The sequence below is a fragment of the Ammospiza nelsoni genome, chromosome 3 (assembly GCF_027579445.1).
Source record: "Ammospiza nelsoni isolate bAmmNel1 chromosome 3, bAmmNel1.pri, whole genome shotgun sequence".
NCBI lineage: Eukaryota > Metazoa > Chordata > Aves > Passeriformes > Passerellidae > Ammospiza > Ammospiza nelsoni.
In genome coordinates this window covers 28,674,128-28,688,756 of record NC_080635.1, presented here as the reverse complement: position 1 = coordinate 28,688,756, position 14,629 = coordinate 28,674,128, and the positions used below count along the sequence as shown (strand labels likewise).

The 14,629-nt window shown below is 42.0% G+C and overlaps 1 long non-coding RNA gene across 1 annotated transcript; it reads left to right on the top strand.

The window, feature by feature from the left end:
- Positions 1–821: 821 nt before the first annotated feature.
- On the top strand, positions 822–14,270 carry LOC132071663 (uncharacterized). Its single transcript, XR_009418166.1, has 3 exons — positions 822–943; positions 3,096–3,162; positions 13,418–14,270. It is a non-coding gene; the product is annotated as an uncharacterized LOC132071663 (long non-coding RNA).
- Positions 14,271–14,629: the final 359 nt, after the last annotated feature.

Below are 14,629 nucleotides of genomic sequence, written 5' to 3'. Positions count from 1 at the left end.
TAGAAACAAATTACATTAATGAAGAAAAAGCAAACTGCATCACAGCTTATTCTGTTGCATGATAGTTATAGGCATTGCTTAAACTTGCAGTAGAGGTTTTGCATGAATAGGAAAATCAGTGGCCTACATGGTACTTAATATTCCTCCACTCCTCTAGGTTAGTTATGCAGGAAATAAGCAGCATTACTGCAAGGAGACACACTAACTTATGCCTTATTTCTGCTTCTAGTACCAATGCTGTAGTAAAACTCGGAATGTAAAATGCTTCTTCTCTTGAGAATGGCTCATAAGCACTATCTTATTTTTGCAAGCAGCACTGATGAATTGGTAAACATAAATAAAACCACAAGTAGCCAGGAAAATCCAAACTCAAGAGGGTAGCTCATTTTAGACCAAAGAGTCAAACTCAGGGTAGCAATATACATGTCCACTGATGACTGAGGAGCTGTGCCTATCACACTGCTCTGGGGTACTGGTACTGCCTGCTGCTAGCCCTGTGTCCCTGGCTATGGCAGATCTGCTACAGCTGCAGAAATTAGGTTCAGATGGCCAAAAAGCAACCTTTAGCCAAAGAAACTGCACCCCTGTGAGCACTCCAACCCTGCCTAAAATGCCATCACATCAAGAATGAAAAATACTGCATACAGCTAATTTAGCAAGGTCTGTAGTTCACATATGTTTTCTGTTTGCTGCTGCAGCCTTCCCCCGGCTGGAGGCGAGCAGTGAGCACCCAGCTGTGCCCAGTTATGGTCAGGGACAGGGAGGGGCAGGTTGAGTTTAAAAACAGAGCAAGAGGTCAGCTGTTTGCCTTGGCTTAGAGATAGGGCTCTGGTTGTGTGCTGTCTTTTGATTTTTACCAATTCTGAAGGTTGTGTGACTGATTCTAGCTTATTCTACACTAAATCTCTACTGATATTGCGTGACTGACTCTTGTTTCATTAAGGTAAGGGAGCTGTGAGCCCTGTTCCCTGTAACAGAAAGGGTCAGTCTGAGTTTGCTTCCTACTGTCTCTGTTCCCCTTTTTGGTGGATACCAGTGTCAGGTGCTGAGCCTCAGTATAAACCAAGCCCTGCTGAGCATCAGAGACCTACTTGAAACCATGACATTTAGGAGAGGGCTATAATGATATCATCTTTTTGAGCTGTTTTTAGGAGTCTTGAAGAACACTGGTTTTTAAACTAATTTTGATTTAATGCGTTTAGGACCTCTGTGATTGATGGTGTCTATAAATACCATTTAAGCACACAATAGAATTTTTAGCATGTGGTTTTCAGGAGCTGGTGAGCCAGGGGTTGCTGCCCTGCTCCTGCAGCCAAGCTTTCCTTGGCTGTGGGGTGACCCTCTGGGTGGCATGTCCTTGGCACCAGGGACATGTGGTTGGGAGGCTCCCCAACATCCAACATCCCCTCCCCCCTTGTTTTGGCAAATTTTTTGTCCAAGGAGCATGCTGGGCAACTGAGGTACACAGGGATACTGGGGAGGGCATCAGGGGATTTCTGTGCTCAGAGGACAACTCCAAGTCATGCAGAAAATAACCCAGAGGGCAGCACAGGCAAATGGGACAAGTGCCTCCAATCATGGGAGGCCCAAAACAGGACAGGGACATGGAGGAAGAGGTAAAATCTGCCCCCCATCCTCTGCACCCCTTTCTCAGAGATCTTGATGGTGTTATATTAATAATATTAATGTTTTTCTTGGGGAAGGAGGGGAAAGCATTTGATAATAATCTGATTATATGTTTCTATATTTAAGAAGGCAAGTTTTTTGATGCTGAAGTAGGAGAAAAATAGTGGTTTGCTGTATTAAAATTGGCAAGTACTTAGCGTAATCTAGTGATTAAAGCAGTCTTTTCCTGGTACGCTTGTAAATCATAAATTCCCACTGCAGAATGGCTCCTGTGGCATTTTGCCCATTAACCTTTATGTGCTTTGATCTCACTTTGACTCCAGAAGTTCAGGCTGTTCCATGCCTTGTTTAGCTGTTGCTGTTAACAAAACACTTGCCTCTTGAAATACACAGTGCTTAGCATCCATGTATTTCTTAGCCTTAAGGTCTCTGAGCACATGCAATATTGATGCCTTGTGGATCATAGAAAAAACCTGACTCGTTAGTGAGGAGATATTAAATAAACATCCCCAAAGAAAGCAAACAACCTTGGGCATTAGGAAGACTATTTTTCAGCCTGAACTGTGCTAGCAGAGGCATAGGAAATGAGAGCTTAGTGAACTGGAGAGAGGAAAGAGGAATCATGCAATATTCACGTGGAGCCAAGATATGTATCCCCTGCCTGCCTTGCAGACTGGCACGGTGGGGTGCAGCTGGGAGGAGTGGGGACCCACTCTGCCTCCTGTCCTGCCTTTCCCAGAGGCCAGATGCTGAGGATGGGGCTTGCAGAAACTCCTCCTGCCTGATGTCTGGCAACAAGCAGGCATAAAGCACAGCCTTTCTGCAAAGCACTGCAACCATGATGGCTGATGTGTCACAAGTCCATCCTCATTCCTCCTGGGTCTCATCCAAGTTGTGTCTTTGGCTTACCCCTTCTCTTTTCTTCACCTTTTAAGAGTGTAATGTATAATACTTACCTTCTCCTTCCTTTCTACAGGCAGTTCTGAGGCCAATGGCTGGAACCACTAGTTAAGATAAAAATACTTGGAGATAAAAAATTTACCACAAGCATTAAGTATTCTTAAATAGGCTGGATATGTATTTTGCAAGCCACGTGACATTTATTATTTATAGCTAATGACTATCTGACAGTTTAGAAATATGCAAGACAATTTGCTACCCGTGTTCAGGGACTCTGAGTTCACGTGAGTCAATCTCAGTCTGAAGTCTAAAAAAGGTCACTTTGCAATCTGTAAGCAGCTTTAAAGCCCTCATGGGCCTTAAAGCATCAGGCTTAGCCAGTGGGGAAAAAGCTCCCCTGGAACAAGGTAGCTCAGACAGCAGAGAGCTAGAAAAGGGGAAGAGCTGATGACAGCCAGCTCCTGCTCTCGATACAGAGAGAGGAAGAGGAGCAGTTTTTCTAGAGGCAAAGCATACATGTCTGATTTGTTACTGCTTCAGCCAGTAATTCTCACATTTATTTATTCCAGGCTCATCCTCACCTGATCAAATGAAATACATGACATTGCCTTATGGATATGTGAAACAATCAAACCTGTGAGTAATCCCAGCTCCACAGAACCTTGTACTCTGTGCTGTCTCTGTCCTTGTGGCCCACATTTCCTACCATTCAGCCACTGGCACCTGTTCACTGCTGCTTTTTATTCAGCCGAAACATGCTACAGAAGTTCTTTAAATCTGGGTTTTCTTTCCATACAAACCTCCAGTACCCACCCATGCAGAAAGGTGAGAGCCCAGATGTCTCCTATAACCCAGAAAATGCCAGAAACACATTGAGATGTCTCTCAAGACACATTAACTCCCTTGCATTTCATACTTGTAGAGAAGGTGCCTGAAAACACAGTCCCTCCCCAGGACCAGTTGCCCTGTGGAGAATGTGGGCAGTCATCTCTTTTGCAAACAATGCAAAAAGTTACTGTCTGCTGACTTCCCACAGCAGCAGCTCTCCACCTGCTCTTGTGTGAATTTACAAAGTAAATTGTAAATTGCCTTGCTCCATTTGGGTTGAGGCAGCAGGAGTGTTTCCATGAAAGATAGAAGATGAGCCCCCAGGCCAAGGGTGGGGTGAATGGCAAGTCACGGGGCAAATGGGGCATGGAGGCAGGTCAGTCTCCCTGGATCACCACATGGATCCAGGGTGGAAAAGCTCATTCCTGCTCATTTGACACAACCACTTTTGCTTATACATCTCCTAGCTCCCTTTGAGTGGAGTTTCCCCCCATGCTGCCTTGCAAATATAAGATGATTTGGGGCAAAATGCCACCTTGTCACCTCCCTCCTGGCTGCCCATCCTTCCTTTAAATGCCTTGCCTGGTAGCAAATCTGGTGCCAGCTGTCAGCATTGTACTGTGACTAATGTTCATTTTCTTGCACAATGGAATGTTCGACTTCTTATTACCTAACTTTGGCCTTTCTGCCATCTTCTCATTTTCCCATTTATTTCATACATCCATTGCAAGTGATTAGCTCTTAGAAGTAGGAATTGCTAGCCTGGTTTCCTCAGGAAATAGGGTGATCATGTTCTGTACATCCTCAGATAACTGTTGAACACACCAGTTGATTTAATTTGGCTGCTGGAGAGTAGGCTTAAAGCTAATTGAATTCCTGCAAGTTTTGTACAAGCAGGCAGCCAGCTGGAGCAGAGAGGAACCCTGAAGTCACATGCCAGAAAGAAAAGTAGCAGATACATTTTATCTTGGAAGATACCAAAAAATTTATAAGGGAGATACAGTAGTTAGGCACCAAAAAAAGTGCCTCAGTTTGTACCTCAAAATAATAATGAGAAACAAACTCGTAAGAAACCTGGACTCTTCTAGTGTTTATTAAGTTCATTTTAGGTTGTTTGCACTGTGATTGGGAGAATAGTTGTAGATCCCTGAAATGGATTTTTAATGTGTTGCTACAGACCATGAAAAAAAATAACTGTAATAATACTGATAAAGGCAGACAAAGGAAATATAATCACCAAAGGTTCATCTGGCAACTGCAGGGTACAAAATCTCACCCCACAATTTTGGGGTTCTTTTGCTAGCAGCAGATTCTCAGCCCTCACCCGCTCCATTCTCCTTCCATGGACAACCTTAAAATTAGTCAGATGATGTGTAGACATGTGTAATCCCACAAGAAATGAGCTGGCTTGGAAATGGCAAGTGCAGCATCTAAGCCTGGCTCCAGGTTTCCAGCTCCTGACTGCTTACACAGCAAAGGCGATAAGGACAGGACTGAAATCAGTGTGATGTTTTGCATGGTGACAAATGCCTGCCCAGAATGGACAAAAGGGAGGATTTAACCACAGATTGTCTTTTTTTTTTTTTTTTCTGTAAATAGTCATTTTTCTATTGCAGGGCAATTCCATAAAAATAAAAATGAACAAAAATGAAAAGGCTTGTGCAGCAGTTTGGCTGACAGGTTTCATGCAGTAGTGCCGTGTTACAGAGATAAACATCAGTGCTTAGCTTACAGATTGTCTCAACACCTGGAAGGCTGTTATAGAGACAGGTTTAATAATTAATTGCTATTTCTCTGAGACAATGTACCCTGGATCTCTTAAGGTGCATATTGCACACCAGGTAACAGGAGGAGTAGGCAAAAGAGACAAAAGCATTAGAAAAGATAAAAAGACTGAGATCAAATGACATTATTCCTCATGTCGTGGTGGAAATGGCTCTATACTCAGCTGATCCTGCAATGGGGACAGGAGGTTGCCTGGAGGTGTCTTGATATACTTGAGGTCAAAATACTTGTATTCCAAAGTTGCTTTTAAGTAAATGATTCTCATACAGCTGGTGGCAGGAAGGAAGATAGAAACAGATAAATTCCTTGATATGACTGTGTTGGGTTTGTCATGTCACCATGCGCAGCTGAAGATACTGAGGAGTTGTTTTATAACCAGAAAAATGTGATATCTGGAAATGATGTTGAAAGGTCCCTACAGGATGTTTTCTGTATGTAGTATATATTTTTCTCATCTGTGTTTAGCAGTACAGTTTCCTGTGCAAGCTATAAACCTACTGAAATTGAATGCTACAGTGAAGGGGGAAATAAGGAAAAATATTAATCTGCTGGGCTCCTCAATGGCCACAACCCAAACCACAAACCTGGGCTGTATCCTGGCAGCAGAGAAGCACTAACACCAATTTCTCTCTGTGCCTCAGGCACCTGCCATGTCAGTTGCCATCACTTACTGGGTACTGGGGGTCTGTGTGTTAACAGGGGGTACTGAGAACAAAAGTCATGGCAGTAATGGCACAGAGCTGCACGTTCTGCCAGCAGTGAAACTTCAGTGCAGAGTGCAATCTTATCATACCAGCTTATTTCACCAAAAGTGTATGCTTACTGATGTGAGCATTCTCATCTTAATGAAATTGATGAAATGAGGGAAACGACGAACACATCTAAGGTATCTACAAGGACAGGGCTAACTGCTGATGCCTGCTGTGCTGGGTTTAGGCTGCCAGTGATCAGTGTGTCTCTTGTCATTGAGCAAATCCTGTTGACATCCTGGGCAAGATGCAAATCCTCTCTTTCCCCAGGTTTTTATTGCTGAGGAGGATCTCGATTTCAGTGAGTCAGATAGTGTTCTTTTGTGAACATGTCGGCTCAGATGGCTTTGAAAAATATGTTTCCTTATGAATTGAGGCTGGCTCTCAAGCTTCTTTGGTAAGCACAGTGCACAAATTAAAATACTAATCATGGATCTGTGTAGTTAAACTACTTGTACAGATGGGTCTGATGCTGTTGGTTGCATTTTCCCATTGCTACAGCAAAAGGAAGGAACTCCTGAGCTGGAACAGGGGTTTTATAGAGGAAATTATTTGGGATTGCAACAGCCTCTCTAAGAGACAGTTGCTGAGGAAAAGCTCTGCTGGCAAGCTTCCTCTTGGTTCGTGTCCAGATTCTCAAAGTATAAGTCATGCTAAGTCAACTGAAGAGTACTTTTTATACTACCTGAGTTTCTTGCCCTGTGCTCCATCATCATTTCTGGTAGCTTTCATCTGTTAATGTGCAAAGAAAAACCATCCTAGGCTGAAACACAGCATTAATCACACAAGTTTATAAATCTGTTTTCCATAAGACTTTTGAACTAATTCATTTTGCCTGGCATAGAGATTTTAAAATATGTAATGGAAAGTTGTCTGTGAAGAAGCAGTAGAAGCAAGACTGAAGTGTGTTTGTGGAGATGAGGGAGTCAATCTCCTGGTTTTGAAAAGCAGCAAATAGGTTGTGTGATTTCATAATGTCTGGGGTTTTAAGCAAGTTCTGGAATGTTCAGTTGTGAAAATTAAACCAATTTCAATTTTGGTTCCATCTCAATAAACAAATTTTTTTCTATGTCTCCCTTAGCTAAAAGGGCTGCCGCTGTTACTATTCACCACTGTTCCTGCACTAGTGATAACATTCAGCATTTCCTGAGTATTTTACATATTTTCCCTGTTGGAAAAATATTAGCTAATTAAATCTTCCAGTACTTCTGCCATAAGAGTAGTCATTAGACTTGGCTTCACTTTATGGGCAAGAATAAGGGAGAATGGAGAGTTTAAGTGACCTAACCATAGCAAATTAGTGGCAAAATTTGGATGGTGCTCTTGATTTCTGTATAGCCTCTAAAGACTCATGAAAATTATATTCCTTACTGATTCAGCTGAATAATATTGAGTTTTCTCTCTAAAATAAATGGAGGACTGCTATGGACTTGGATCTCATAGGTAGGGGGATTTCAAGTTTCTGGAACTGATGTTTTTTTCTTCATAACTCTTTGACACTAACTGTGAGGCACTGGAAGAATGTGAAGGCTGTTGTGTTTTCATGCATAACTTCACTGAATTCCTCTTGAAGGGAGTGGTAAACCCATAGCAGAAGGAGTTCTGGGTCTTAGCACATCAGTGTTTGTAAAGCACACCACTCCTGATGGAGCAATGGGGCAGCTGCTCCGTGGTGGGGCTGCTTTCCCTTTGAGTCACACCGTGTGTGCGGTGCTGAGTGGTGGCATCACTGACAGCCTGGGAAGGGGAGGATGGACCTCCTCCATCCTGGCAAACCTACCCCTCTGCACTGGACCTCGTGGATGGGAGGGCTGAGGACAAACCAGCTTTGTGTTCATTCAGGGCTCTCACCATTCTACCAGATCATGGCCTTGTGTCACACGTGTCCTTGGGAGGTGGCTTTTAATGGGTGCCAGACTCAAAGCAAAGACTGGGCTGGATTTTCTGTGTTGTCACTCATCTGACTCAGCCCTTGGCATGAGACTGTGCATCTCCCTTATCTAAATCACATAAATTGCCTGGGTGGGCTCCTCCTTGCATCCTGAAACTGGTAACTGCATTAAAACAAAAAATGCCTCAAAGTGTGGGGGCAACCTTTACCAACAACCCAGCTTAATGTTTTCTGTGAAACATGTACGTTTGAAGTTTGATTGCCACTCCAAGGCCATCTGTATTTCACATCAAGTCCTGTGCAATGATTCACTTTTTACTCAGTTATTACTGATAAGAAAGGACCCTCTTTAAAACGTGATTTCCTCTGTGGAGTTTTCTAGGAATTGGAGATTGGGTGAATAATTTTATTGGGACAGTAAATTCTAAAGGAAAGACTCTGTCATTCTTCAACAGTACTGCTTTCTGAGATGACAGCACAATAAATTACAGGTGTACAGCAAATTCCTAAATGCAGTCAGTTGACTCATTGTGCTGGGTGGATGGAATAAGAGCAGTGGAGAAGGGTTGGGTCACTGAAATCACATGGAACCTTTACCACTGCCTTTAGTCAGCACTGGGTGATCCACTTTTGAAGAATAGTCGAAGCTAAAAGCTCACACTGAAAAAAATTTCTTTTGTCAAAGGCAGCTACTTTGTGTGCTTTTGACAAAGAACTCTTCCAGTCTACCCGTATTTTAAGTTTACCTCACAGGATGAATCCATTAACCTGTTAAGATTTTCGTCATTTTAGTGATAGGGCAAGGGGGAATGGTTTTAAACTGAAAGAAGACAGATTTAGATTACATTTTAGGAAGAAATTATTTACTGTGAGGTTGGGAAGGCACTGGAACAGGTTGCCCAGAGAAGCTGTGGATGTCCAGTCCCTGAAGTGCTTAGGTAAGGTAGGATGAGGCTCTGAACAAGTTGGTTTAGTGGAAGGTGTCCCTGCCCATGGCAGGGGTCTGGAACTCAATGATTTTTAAGGTCCCTCCCAAACCAAACCATTCTGTGATTTAGACTTGAATAGTGGTCAGTGTCTGAGGCTTCAAAGAAAAGAAAGGAAAAAGGTTTTTTTAAAGCCAAAAGAATATAGCACAAGAGATCCTAAATGCTTATGTAATTACTAAATTACTTATGTAATGATAGGGACAGGAAAATTCTGCTCTGACCCTTGATTTTGTCCTTCCATCTTGAAGATTTGCTTATCCCTACATTTGTGGCCAATATGCACATATTCTTGCATAAGAAAACAATGTAGCCTCTTCCATTGCTTTTCAGAGCCCTGTGCCCCAGCAGCAATGGATTGGTGCTATATTTCATCAGGGATGCAGGGGGGTTGGAAACTGCTGGGCTTGGGAGCTGCTTCATAGAAGAGGGAGCAGGAGCTGGAGTCAGCAATCACATTATGTCCCACTGTATTTATCCCCTGTCATACATTAATTCATGGATATTAAGTCCAGCAGGGACTGTTATGATCACCTATGCTGAACTTCTGCTTATGTTGCATAATTTAACCCTTTTTCCTGCATTGTACTGAACAACCTGTGACTACGCAAGTATGTATTTTTAGAAACACCATTAATCCTGATTTAATAATTTCACATCATCAAGAATTCTGGAAAAAAATCCAGCTTTGGAAAGCTATTAAAGGGATTTTTCTAAATGTAACCAGGAAGGTAATTAGTGTGCCCAGGGTGATGCTAGAAGTTATTAGCCAAGGCCAGGGAACAGAACTAGGTGAGCACTCTCCCAGCCTGTGCCATCTGCATGAAAAAATCCTTCCACTCCAATGTCCATAGGATGTTCTCAATTCACAATTTGTTTTTCTTAAACCACTGGGTGTTAGTTTCATTAAGTGCTTCTGTATATGAGGCTTCACAGTGGAGTCTCTTACTGTTCTGGACTATGTTCCAAGGTGAAAAGATGCTCTTTAGAGACCTGACAGCCAGTGTAAGACTAGGATTCAGGAATGCTTATCTGGCTCTGTTGTCCTTTAAGTGGCTGAGCAATTAAGTAGCTGTGCTGCAGTCTTCTTTAACATGAGGCACTTTGGATGTGAAGAGGCAGGGGACACAGCTCCTGGCTTCTAGGCTTGACCCCCTAGGTTGTAATATTTATACTTTTGACAGAATTAACCATCATAAGGCGAGTTGAATGCAAGGCAGGTACTGACCAGAAAACAGAAATCTGTTTGTATGGGAACTCTTTCTCTTAATCAAGCAAATTTCCACTGTTTCTTTGGGAATGTGTCATAATTTAGCTCATTGGCTGTGCTTTCTAATCAAATGTAAACAAGCAGACACACTCCTCTCTGTCCTTTTAAGGGGATATAATGTGTGTTCTTAAGAATTTGGGCCACAGGTTTTGAAGAGAAAATCTGCTTAGTGGCCTAGCTATTAATAAATCTGCTAGCAAATATAAAGAGAGCAAGATGGATGACAGATGTGCAGATGCAGTTAGGAGGAATTGTTACAGGCATGAGAGTTGTTTGTCCCTGAGTGTGCTTCCCTGCTCACTCAACCCACATGCAGTGTGTTCTCTGTAGGGTTTTGTGGGCACTGAATGCATTTATTTTGAAGTCCAAGTAACAAGTGTTGCATGGTGAAGGTCTTTGATACCAGCTAGTAAGGAAAGGAAGAGGGAAGGAAAGCAAGAAAGAGGTATCAAAGTCTCCATATGTTTATTATAATCCTAGCTGGAGCCTTCCCTAAAAAAAACCACCCCACAACCTAAAGCAAACTAGCAAAACCCCAGCCAACAACAACAACAAAAAACAAAACAAAACAAACAACAAAACCCAAACCAAAACCAAAAAGCCCCGAAAAACCCAAAGAATGCCCCCCAAAACCCCAAACAACTTAACTTATGATTTTACTAATTTAATTATTGGTTAAAGGTCTTTGTCCAAAGCAGCAGCTGAGGCACTCATTTTAAACCCCAAATGTTTTTCACACTTATGGGTTTGAGACTAGACTAGCCCACCATCTCTTCTATATGGACAAGGTTCTTTAATTAATTTTTTAACCTCACTGTTCACAACATTGAAATATGTATTATTCCTTTATGCCATCTTTATCTTCTGGTAATGATGACATAGTCTTTTCACAGTCTCTGAGTGTTTACTGTAGAGAAACCTATTCTGAACCATTTTTTTCCTTCTTGGTTTCTTTATGGTTACTTATTAGGTTAAATCAGAAGAGAAAAAACCTTTCCAATAGTTAATGGGCTTTGATGAGCCATAAATTTAGACTCATATCCTACTTGGAATGTACTGGGAGTGAGGACTGATATGGGCAAGGGACTGTGAGCCACAAGTTTCCTTTGCCTGGATAAACAGTGATAGCAACATAGAGATCACTACTGGAAAAAATAAACATTCTTAAAAATAAGCTGTCATACAAAATGCATGTATCCCTATAAAATAACACTAACTCAGTCTCATCAGGCTGTATGAAATGGGGTTTTGTTCAGAGAGTGCCTCCAGACAGTATAAAGAATTCACTGTATTTATCTGATTACAATTCTCTCCAGGAGCAAGTAATTTATTGTATTGTAAATCTGGCCACCTACCAGCAGTGAAAGCCTGTGTTTAGTGGAGCTCAGCTTTCCAAAGGACTATAAAGCTGAGCTGGCATGCTAGTTCTGACTAGGGTAGAGTACTTGCCTTCCTTGGAATTAGACCATATGATCAAATTTTATCATTGTTTCATCTGATGAAGCAATATATAGCACAAAGATTTTGAGGCAAGCGTGTTTAGTAATTTAACAAGCTACAAATGTACTGTAAGATTTGATCCAAACCCCACTGTAGCCCATGGAGAGGAATGGTTTCTCAAACACAGCTTGAATGAAAGAGGGAGAAATAAAAACAGTGGAAAATTTTAGGAAAAAAAGAGCAGAATATAGTCATGGGCTAATCAGCACTACGTCACAGATCTCCCTCTTTAATCCCAATGTATGGTGGACACTATTTATGTTATTTTTTCATGTATTCTGTATGGCAAGGCCACAGCTAGGAGCTTACCTGTTTCTGGAAGAGAAGCCCCCTGCACTGAGAGCTTGACCAGCTGGGTGTAAGGCTCTCTTGTCTGCACCAGACCTTGACAGGAAGATTTGCCTTTGCCCTACCTCACACTTCCCTTGATAGGCAAACGGTGATGCCTCTGCCTCTCTTTGGGCCTGCCCCTGTCAGTCCCCTCCCAGGCTCTTCATTTGTCTGCTGCTGTGCCACAAAACCTCTCTTTTGTCTTCTACTCATTGAGGATTCAGTCATGGCTCAGAAAGAGAGACCAATCACTTTCTCTGGGAGTTCAGAACTAATCTTAACAAAATCTCTTCACATGAAAAAAATAACTTCCTTGAATGAGACTGAACAAAAATTGATGTGAAGGCTTATCTGATAAAGTACCTTTTTGTTTGTGGAACTATTCTTCAAGTCTTGGCATGTTCTCATTTTGCCCTTCTTACAAGCTCAAATTCAACCCAGGTCAAATAACTTTAACCTTTGTTAGAATCACCAAACTTTTACTTCACTGAACTTTCTTCCTTGAAGCCAAAGTTGGTTTTGTGTTTGAGTCCATTCTATTTGCAGCTCTAGTCAAATGCACCAGATCTTCTTCAAATACACAAAACATTTATTTGGTCCAGTGTGAAGCCAGAGTCACTGATGGTCATGGAATTGCTCATTGGCAAAATGGGTGTTGGGAAAAGCAAATGCAATTGGGAAAAGCAGCATGTTACTTGACTAAATCCCCTTTCAGGAGGTGAGGCTGCTAAGCCATGGAAAAGTGGGGTACTCAGTAACAGAGAAGCTTTGGGGAGGCTGTGTGTGATCTGCCAATTTGACATCAAAGTCAGTAGATCAATAGCTCTCTGTACTTCTTCCCCAAAGTATTTCTTTGCTGAAAAAATAATCAAGTATATTACGAAAACCTGCATATTCCTGTGGCTGGGATAAGGTGCTTCGGGGTTTTATTTTATGTTTCGTGAGTTAAAGACTCTTGGCAGATGAGAAGATGTGTGGCACATCACACATAGATATGAAATGGCAGCTGTAGAGATGAAAAAGGAACATGGGAGCATCTCATTTAGGAATACCAAAGGGTAAACATGGTGCTGTTTTGCCAGGCTGACCTGTGGTGCTCAGCTGATAACAGTGCAGCCCACAAGCCAGCCATGAGACACGGCCCCCACGTCGGGTCTGTCATCACCCGCTGATGGGTTCTCCATGAGGAGATGCAAATCTTCCACTTGCCCAGGCTCTTTCCCCAGTTTATGCTGGGGTGCCCTACAGCACTGAAAGCACAGCCACACCTCTGTGGGTGTGTGTGCCTCAGAGGTGTGTCACAAACAGGGAGTTTGGCCAGTGGCCTCATTCACGTGGGTTTGTGTCCCCTCCTCTCGCCCACACCGGAGCAGAGCGGAGCCACTGGGGCGTTACGGCTCGCCTCCAACACTCAGGGCAGGGAAACATGGGGTTATAGAGCCATGCTTGGAGGGGTTTGGGGTTTTTTAAATCTGTTGCTCAAACATTCAGTAAACATTCATACAGCTCATATTCTCAAAATTATTTATTATTTCTTTTTTATTAATTATAGGAACTGCCGATGCTTTCTCACATGGGAAGTAAAGAACTGCTTTGACTAACTGAATACTTAAATCAGGTTGGAGAAGGCTGTGGTTCATTTCATTAATCACACCAGCTGTTTATTGCTGTTCATGTGATGGGAAGAAGCAGAAATGACTGTTGTTAAGCATGAGGCTGCACCCATGCTGCTTCCTTTGAGACAGTTAAAAAAGGTGTTCTGCCCATGTCTTGAAAGATGTAATGACAGGTGTACTTCTTATAAGTTAGAGTTTAGAGTTCTTAGAGTTTAACACCACTAATACCTGGTATATCATTTGTTGGGGACACATACCTTCCACTAGCAGCAGAAGGAGTTATGTGATTTATAGAAGCAAGTTAAAAGTTTGCAGTGAAATGGGAATTGTGAATGTACTATAGTGTGTCCTGTTCTTATCTATCAAAGGTTGAAAAGGACAGAAATATCAGAATTTGAGAGTGGATTAATGAATACACAGGAAAAAAGAAAAGAAAAAAACCTTTACCCAACTTTGAAAGTAGTTTCCTAGCAAAAATACCATAAGGCACTCTCAAAAATATAAACCCATGTGTTTTACTCCAATTTGCTGTAAAATTAATGAAATCTGGTGTAGTAAGAGGGTGGAAAAGAATCCAATATATTGGATATTGATTGGTTGCAAGTAATTTGAGAAACATATTTTATCACTTTAAAAGATGGAAGAATTATATATATATGTATGTCTACAGTCGGCACTTATAAGAAGTATATGTAATGCCCATGAAAAATCTGGCTTCCATCAATGTGTATAAATCATGTTGGGCCAGCTCCTCAGCAGCATAAGCAATGGTAATCACTCTTAAATCAATGACCCCAACTCTGACAATTTGGACTGGCTACAGGTTTGCCTGTATTCATTTTTCACATGATAAATACAGAAAGGGCAGTGGTAAGACTGCTTGCCATGCAGGGCAATTGCTTATCTACCCCGATCAAAAGGGATAATTCCCAGATCAGAGTCAGATGATTGATCTGTGCACATTGTTCAGTCCAGGGTGTTTGTACTGTGGTCAGCAGCCCATGAAAAACCTGAGTGGGATGGAACACCACCTCTTCTCCCCTTGGCTGCCAGGCAGTAACAACTTTCTGTCACTACTCATGTGGTCCAAATTCAGTCAGTGGCCGGGAGCTAAAAGATACATAACAACTAATGAATCTTTGGAATTG